We start from the raw sequence: 8,180 nt of genomic DNA on the forward strand, positions 1-8,180 counted from the left end.
GTCTACTGCCCTGTTCGCCTCCGTGAATACATGCACTGTCTGAAAATTACCCATCTCCTGAGCCAATTTGCAAGTCTCCTGAATAACCATCCCCGTATCTATCTACACTCTGGATCCAATCAATTACCACAAATGAATCCTCCTTAAGATATACCCGCTCTGCGCCAAGCACCCGCCTCGTATAGGATAAGCCCGTCCAAGCTGCCCGAAGCTCTGCCCCAACAACCGTGAGTCCTGGCGAGCGGTGCCCACCAGCTGCTATCATCCTGCCAAGAGAGTCTCTGATGAAGTCAATCTAGCTCGGATGAAGTATTAAGGAGACTTCGGTGTGTATTGCCCGGTTCTATACTACATATTAACAAAATAACAGCATTGACTATGCATTACTTAGTTTGAGGTGTGCATCGAGAAAGTATAAGGTATGCACCGACAAAATAATAGATGTGTATATATGAACTACTGGATAGGTATTGTTGGGGGAATAAGATTTTTCCCTCCAAGTGACACAAATGCCCCCAAGAAGCCGCACAATCGCCGACCCTGAACAGCTGAAGTCGGCGTCCGACCTCGGAACGCCCGACCTCAAGACATCCGACCTCGAGACTTCCGACCTAGGAAAATCCTGACGCTCAAGGTCTACCCTTGTCAGCCACCTACTACGGCCGTACTCCTCCGAGGTCCAACTGAGGACCATGCCCTGCCACTGCTTCAGCATTTATTGCGCATGGCCGCTGTAACCCTCCGGTTCACTCTACAATTAATGTGGATCTCCGGCTTACTCTACAATTAATGTGGATCTCTGGCTTACTCCACCATTAATGCGGATCTCCGGCTTACTCCACCATTAATGCGGATCTCCGGCTTACTCCACAATTAATGCGCATGGCTCCTGACATCTACGGATCCTCGGCTCTCCACGGCAAGTTAGCCCAGCAGAGTCTGGTCAACCATGATAAGTCTCTGATCTCGGCCATACCTCCGACACCAATGCAATGATTCGCCTGGTAGCGTACTGGTTCGGGTCGTACGACGCCCTCACCGCCGACATCAGCACAATGATTCGCCTGACCGTGCGCCGACCTGAGCCACATGCCGAGCCGTACTATGGCCTCGCCCTGTTACATCACAGGTAAACCGACCCCCACCTATAAAAGGGAGCCTTAGCTTCTCAGGAGGGGGTTGGGAAATTCCGCGCCTTACAAGCACTGTTCATCTCCTCCTTACACTATCTGCCCCCTTCCTGACTTGAGCGTCGGAGGGCCGGCGTCGGAAAACCCGGCCACCGGCTTGTCTGCAGGCACCCAGACGGAGGACGCCGCCCGCTGACGGATCGCTGCCCCGCCGTGAGGATCCCCAGCTCCCTCTCTCCGGCCACCCCAGACGAAGGACGTCGCCCGCCGACTGGTCGCCGCCCCGCCGTGGTGACCCGCAGCTCCCTCTCCCTCGACCGAAGATTGCCCCCGGGCAGGGTCGGTTCCCATCCCCCGATCGGATTGCGCCACGTGTTGACCTCGGAGACCGAGGCACCGTATTCACTCCGGATCAATAAATCGGGTACGAAATCGAAGCTCTGTCCCATCGGATCTCGGGGCCTCATTATGGGTCCGCAGAATCGAATCGCCTTGAACAACGAACGGACGGCACCTCCGCTCCCCTCATTTAATAAGGCCCTGAGGCACGTGGAGCCCCGACGTAGCCTTCACCTCGCCGGATCCATGATCCAATAATACGAGATCGGAAGCGTCCAATCCTAGGTCATGCCGCGTGTCCGTTTTGAACCCCGTAACGGCACGCTCATTGATGAGCGGAGAATTCCGATTACGGGATCGAGGCGTCGCCTCGTCGAGCCCAAGGACCCTCATCATGAGTCCGCCGCACGAAGCGATCTTGGCGATCCAAGAGACGCCACCCCCGCTACACCCGCTCCGAGAAACGTAAAGACACGAGCTCCATCATAAGTTCGCTGAATAAAGCAACCTCGAAACGCCCAAGGGCGCGGGTCTCGCCATAAACACTCCGAGAAACACGAGGGCGCAGACGAGATTCGCCCCCCAACTTTAATGATAGACTTTACTTTCCACGTTCGAGCCTGCAAGCCGCTCGAACTCGGAAGTCGGGGGTAGTGTTGGGGGAATAAGATTTTTCCCCCCAAGTGACACAAATGCCCCCAAGAAGCCGCACAATCGCCGACCCTGAACAGCTGAAGTCGGCGTCCGACCTCGGAACGCCCGACCTCAAGACATCCGACCTCGAGACTTCCGACCTAGGAAAATCCTGACGCTCAAGGTCTACCATTGTCAGCCACCTACTACGGCCGTACTCCTCCGAGGTCCAACTGAGGACCATGCCCTGCCACTGCTTCAGCATTTATTGCGCATGGCCACTGTAACCCTCCGGTTCACTCTACAATTAATGTGGATCTCCGGCTTACTCTACAATTAATGTGGATCTCCGGCTTACTCCACCATTAATGCGGATCTCCGGCTTACTCCACCATTAATGCGGATCTCCGGCTTACTCCACCATTAATGCGGATCTCCGGCTTACTCCACAATTAATGCGCATGGCTCCTGACATCTACGGATCCTCGGCTCTCCACGGCAAGTTAGCCCAGCAGAGTCTGGTCAACCATGATAAGTCTCTGATCTCGGCCATACCTCCGACACCAATGCAATGATTCGCCTGGTAGCGTACTGGTTCGGGTCGTACGACGCCCTCACCGCCGACATCAGCACAATGATTCGCCTGACCGTGCGCCGACCTGAGCCACATGCCGAGCCGTACTATGGCCTCGCCCTGTTACATCACAGGTAAACCGACCCCCACCTATAAAAGGGAGCCTTAGCTTCTCAGGAGGGGGTTGGGAAATTCCGCGCCTTACAAGCACTGTTCATCTCCTCCTTACACTATCTGCCCCCTCCCTGACTTGAGCGTCGGAGGGCCGGCGCCGGAAAACCCGGCCACCGGCTTGTCTGCAGGCACCCAGACGGAGGACGCCGCCCGCTGACGGATCGCTGCCCCGCCGTGAGGATCCCCAGCTCCCTCTCTCCGGCCACCTCAGACGAAGGACGCCGCCCGCCGACTGGTCGCCGCCCCGCCGTGGTGACCCGCAGCTCCCTCTCCCTCGACCGAAGATTGCCCCCGGGTCCAATTTCCAGCAACAGGTATCATCATACCAAGAAAGCTCATTATGTATTAGTTAGCATATACTATACTGGAAAAACAATAATTAAACGGTGTATTCTCTCAATTTAAGGTGTGTATCGATAAAAAATAAGATATATATTAGTAATGTATTGGGTATGTATCAATGAATTAATAGGACACCGTCGGTCTATCGTCAATCAAGACATTGGTGCTAGGGTCTTCTTTTGTGAAGCTCAAGCGTCGGGAGAGGACGAGATCCGTTCATAATCTTACGTGGGTGAGATCGAAGGCGGATCTAAGCCCAGTATTGTCGTAACCACTACTCTCGAAGGAAAAGGTGGCGGACCATGCGGAAAGGGCATAGGATTGTATAGAGATGGAGTATTTAGGATGTGGCGTGGGGAGGGGGATCAACAATAGTGTTGGAGGAGGGGAGTGTGGTGGCCATTGAGGCCCCTCTTCTTGTTCATCTATTTGCTCCTTTCTTTCTCTCTTAGTCTATTAAATAATTTTTATTTTTAATTTATATTATGTGTGCTTTAGGATCTGTTGGGGGAAAAATAAATCGCTCTGGAGCACGTGAGCAGATCGCCAGCACGTGATTGAAGGCATCCAACTTGGCGCCCAACCGGTAGGCGCCCAACCTGTAGGCGCCCGATCTGTAGGCGCCCGACCTGAAGGCTCTCAACCTGGCGCCCGACCAAATGTTCGACTCGGAGACGCCCGACCCGGGCACCCGACCTCAGCGTCCTCGACCTCGGGAGCCCGATCTTGCTACCCACCTGCAGCAGTCACATCCTTCTGCAGCTCGGCCGAGGACCATACCCTGCCACCGCTGTCAACAATTAATGTGCATGGCCTCTGTAGACCTCCGGCTCACTCAACAATTAATGCGCATGGCCTCTGCAGACCTCCGGCTCACTCAACAATTAATGCGTATGGCCTCTGCAGACCTCCGGCTCACTCAACAATTAATGCGTATGGCCTCTGCAGACCTCCGACTCACTCAACAATTAATGCATATGGCCTCTGCAGACCTCCGGCTCACTCAACAATTAATGCACATGGCCTCTGCAGACCTCCGGCTCACTCAACAATTAATGTGCATGCTATCTACGGATCTCAAGCCCTTCACGGCAAACAGCTGACCTGCTCGGCTACGTCCGATCAGCCACGACGACTTACTGGCTCTGGCCTGATTTCTTACGGCAATGCAATAATTCACACGATCGTGCATTAATTCGGACGACATGCTCAATTATGACGGTAACCCGTTCGCTCCGTCACATCGCAGGTACACCTATATTCCTCTATAAAAGGAAAACCCCTCCTCCTTAGAGGGGTTGGGACTCAAAAAAGGACTCTTGAGACATATTTTCTCTCCCCATACACTTGCCCCCCCTCTGACTTAGGCATCGGAGGGCCGACACCGGAAACCCCGGCCACCGGCTTTTTGCAAGTCCTCCGGAGGACGCCGCCCGCCGACGGACCGCCACCCGCCAACTCTTGCCGGAGCTCCTCCTTTTCAGCCGAGCGGTCACCCCCAGGTCCAAATTCCAGCAACAGTTGGCGCTAGAGGAAGGGACCGAGTTGTGGCCATGAAGTTGAGAAGTAAAGAAGCCTCTAATGCCTCCCAGCATCTCCCACCAAGTATGGACACTCTGTCCAGAACTCGCCATCTCCGGCTGAACCAGTTTCCCAAGTCCAGCCGGAACAGTTCAACATCCTGGTGCAGCAGGTTTAAGTCTTGGCCACAGCCGTCCAAGGCCTGCAACGTGAGGGAGCCCCACCTATGCCGCCTCCGCAGGCCCAGGTTCAGCCAGTGCATCCTCCAAACGGACCGGTGCCCCAGGGCCAAAACCTCCACGGCTCCTTAAGGGCTAACAATGAAGAACGATGTTGTCGCCAAGACTCAGCCCGGGCGTCTCCCCGGAGAGAATTGCTAGGGAGGAGCATAGACAGAATGCCACACCTTTCAGAAGCCGAGTCAGCCTCGGATCGTCACGAGCCGGAACAGACTACTGTGGCAATCCCCCAGGCTGGGGAGCTCGACAGGAAGGTCAAGAACCTGGAGCGCCAGATTGAGGCACTTCACAGCAGGAAAGCAAGGCGCGAGAGCGACTTTGAGTTTACCACCAAGTCCCCCTTTTCTCGCCAGATCGAGGATGAGCCGGTCCCACCGAGGTTCAAAATGCCCCAAGTGGAGCCCTACAGCAGAACTACCGACCCCCTCGATCATTTGGAAAGCTACCGAGCCCTCATGGCATTGCAAGGGTTCTCGAAGGCCGTGCTCTGCAAGGCCTTTCCAGCGACTCTTCGGAGAATGGCTCGGCTTTGGTTTTCCGGACTGAAGCCGAGTTCGGTATCCTCTTTTGAGCAGCTCGGCAGGCAATTCGTTACCAACTTTGCCACCAGCCGGCGCCAGTGGCGAACGTCGGATTTCCTCCTGACGTCAAGCAAAAGGAGGGGGAATCCCTCAGAGAATACCTCGACCGCTTTACCGCTGCAACCTGGGAGGTCCTTGAGCTCGACCAGTCGATAGCCATGTCGGCACTAAAGACTGGGGCTCGCTCCTACAAATTCCTCTTCTCCATTGAGAAGAGTTTTCCTGCCGACTTCACTGAAATGCTGGCCCAAGCTCGAAAGTATGCGAAGGCTGAGGAGGCTATCACCTCCAGGCGAGGCGCGAACGACCAGGCCTCAAAGAAGCAGAAGAAGCATCGTGAAGAGCGCGGCCGCCCGAGAAGCCGATCTCCCTGCCGAGATAAGAACCTGCCTCGGCTGAGGAGCCCACCTCGACAGCAGGGACAGCTTCGACCAAGGTCTTTGACTCGGCCGAGATCTCCACCATGGCCCCGAATGCCTTCGGGGAGGTACGAGAATTATACCCTCCTGAACGCCCCCCGAGCAGAGGTCCTAATGGAGATAGAAGGTCGAGACTATTTCTGGCCTCCACCCCCGATGCGAGATACCGGAGCTCGACGCAATCCTAGGAAGTATTGCCGCTTCCACTGGGACCTCGGCCACGACACGGAGGATTGCTTTCAGCTCCGGGATGAGATCGAGGCACTTATCCATCGCGGAGTACTCAACCGGTTTGTGCGGAACCGGCGCGAGGAATTGAGGCCCGTAGAAAATGCCGCACCACCTGAAAATCCAAATGACAACAGGCCTATAGCCGGCACCATCAACACTATCGAAGGAGGAAGCTCAGCTAAAAATCCAACCGGGAGGGGGACCCCTCCGAAGCACCCGCGCACCTCCGAAGCCATCTCATTCTCAAACAAGGACATGGAAGGAGTTGAGACTCCACATGATGACGCTGTGGTCATCTCCATTATTATAAATAAGTTTGATATAAAGCGTGTCCTAGTTGATAATGGAAGCTCGGCAAATATTTTGTACTACCATGCCTACCAAAAAATGGGGTTAACGGAAAGCCGGCTTCGAAGATTGAATGCTCCATTGGTTGGATTCACCGGAGATTCGGTCTTGGTTGAGGGTGAGGTAGGCCTTTTTGTCACGGTCGGGCTCGCTCCCCGAGAAAGCACTGTGAAGATGGATTTTCTTGTGATCCGTCTACCCTCGGTCTACAACGCCATTCTCGGACGACCAGGACTTAATGCTCTCCGAGCTGTGGTCTCGACCTATCATCTGCTCGTACGGTTCCCCACCGACCAAAGAGTACGCGAAGTTCGTGAGGACAAGTCAATAGCTAAGCGGTGCTACATGGCAACTCACCAAGCAAAGCAACCAGCTAAGGCACCAAGCCGGGAGGAGCTACCGGCCAAGGCGCCAACCCAAGCATCGGATCAGGTGCTGCCCATCGAAACCTTGGAGGTGCGGGACAACCCCTGGAAGGAATGGGTAGAGCCTGGTGAGCTTCTTGCCCAGGTTCCTTTACAAGAAAATTGCCCAGAGCTAACCGTGTAGGTCGGCTCCAGCCTGAGCTCCCCCAAAAGGGACCGCCTGATCGAATTCCTTCGGTCCAACATGGATGTCTTCGCCTGATCGCCCGCCGACATATCGGGGATCGACCCTGAGGTCATGGTTCACTGACTCCAGGTGAAGCCGACCTGCAGACCCGTGCGGCAGAAGAAACAGGGTTCCGCCTCGGAACGACAACGAGCAGCAGCCGAGGAAGTGGACAAACTCCTCAAGGCCGGCTTCATCCGAAAGGTCTCCTATCCAGATTGGCTCGCCAACGTGGTTCTCGTGAAGAAATCCAACGGGAAGTGGCGCATGTGTGTGGACTACACCGACTTGAACAAAGCCTGCTAAAGGACAGCTTTCCACTTTCCAGCATCGACCAGCTCGTCGACTCCACCTCGGAACACCAGTTGCTGACCTTCATGGACGCCTTTTCGGGATATAATCAAATCCGAATGGCGTCAGAAGACGAGGAGAAGACGGCCTTCATCACCGACAAGGGCCTCTATTGCTATAAAGTGATGCCGTTCGGGTTGAAGAACGCTGGAGCAACATATCAAAGGCTGGTCAGACAAATCTTTAAAAACCAAATAGGCCGAAACATGGAGGTCTATATGGACGACATGCTGGTAAAGAGCCGAACAGCGGAGGACCATGTAGCTGACCTCAATGAAGCATTGTTCATCCTCAGGAAATATCAAATGAAGCTCAACTTTGCCAAGTGCGCCTTCGGAGTCACCTCGGGCAAGTTCCTCGGATTTGTGGTAACCTAACGGGGAATCGAAGCAAACCCTGAGAAGATCCGAGCGCTGCGGGAGATGGTGCCGCCAAAGACGGTCAAGGAGGTACAACAGCTCACCGGGCGGGTCGTAGCTCTGGAAAGATTTGTCTCCAGGTCGGCCGAGCGGTGCCTCCCATTCTTCAAAATCCTCAAGCGACCGAAAAACTTCTTATGGTCGGAGGAATGCCAGCAAGCTTTTGAAGAGCTTAGGCACCTTCTTGCTTCTCCGCCACTACTCACCAAACCCCAGCAGGGTGAGCTCCTCTATTTGTACCTGGCTGTCTCTCCGGTAGCAGTAAGCTCGGTCCTGGTCCGAGAAAAG

Source organism: Phoenix dactylifera, chromosome 5 (genome assembly GCF_051530095.1).
Source record: "Phoenix dactylifera cultivar Ajwa chromosome 5, Ajwa_hap1_PhDact_Kaust_v1.1, whole genome shotgun sequence".
Taxonomy (NCBI): domain Eukaryota; kingdom Viridiplantae; phylum Streptophyta; class Magnoliopsida; order Arecales; family Arecaceae; genus Phoenix; species Phoenix dactylifera.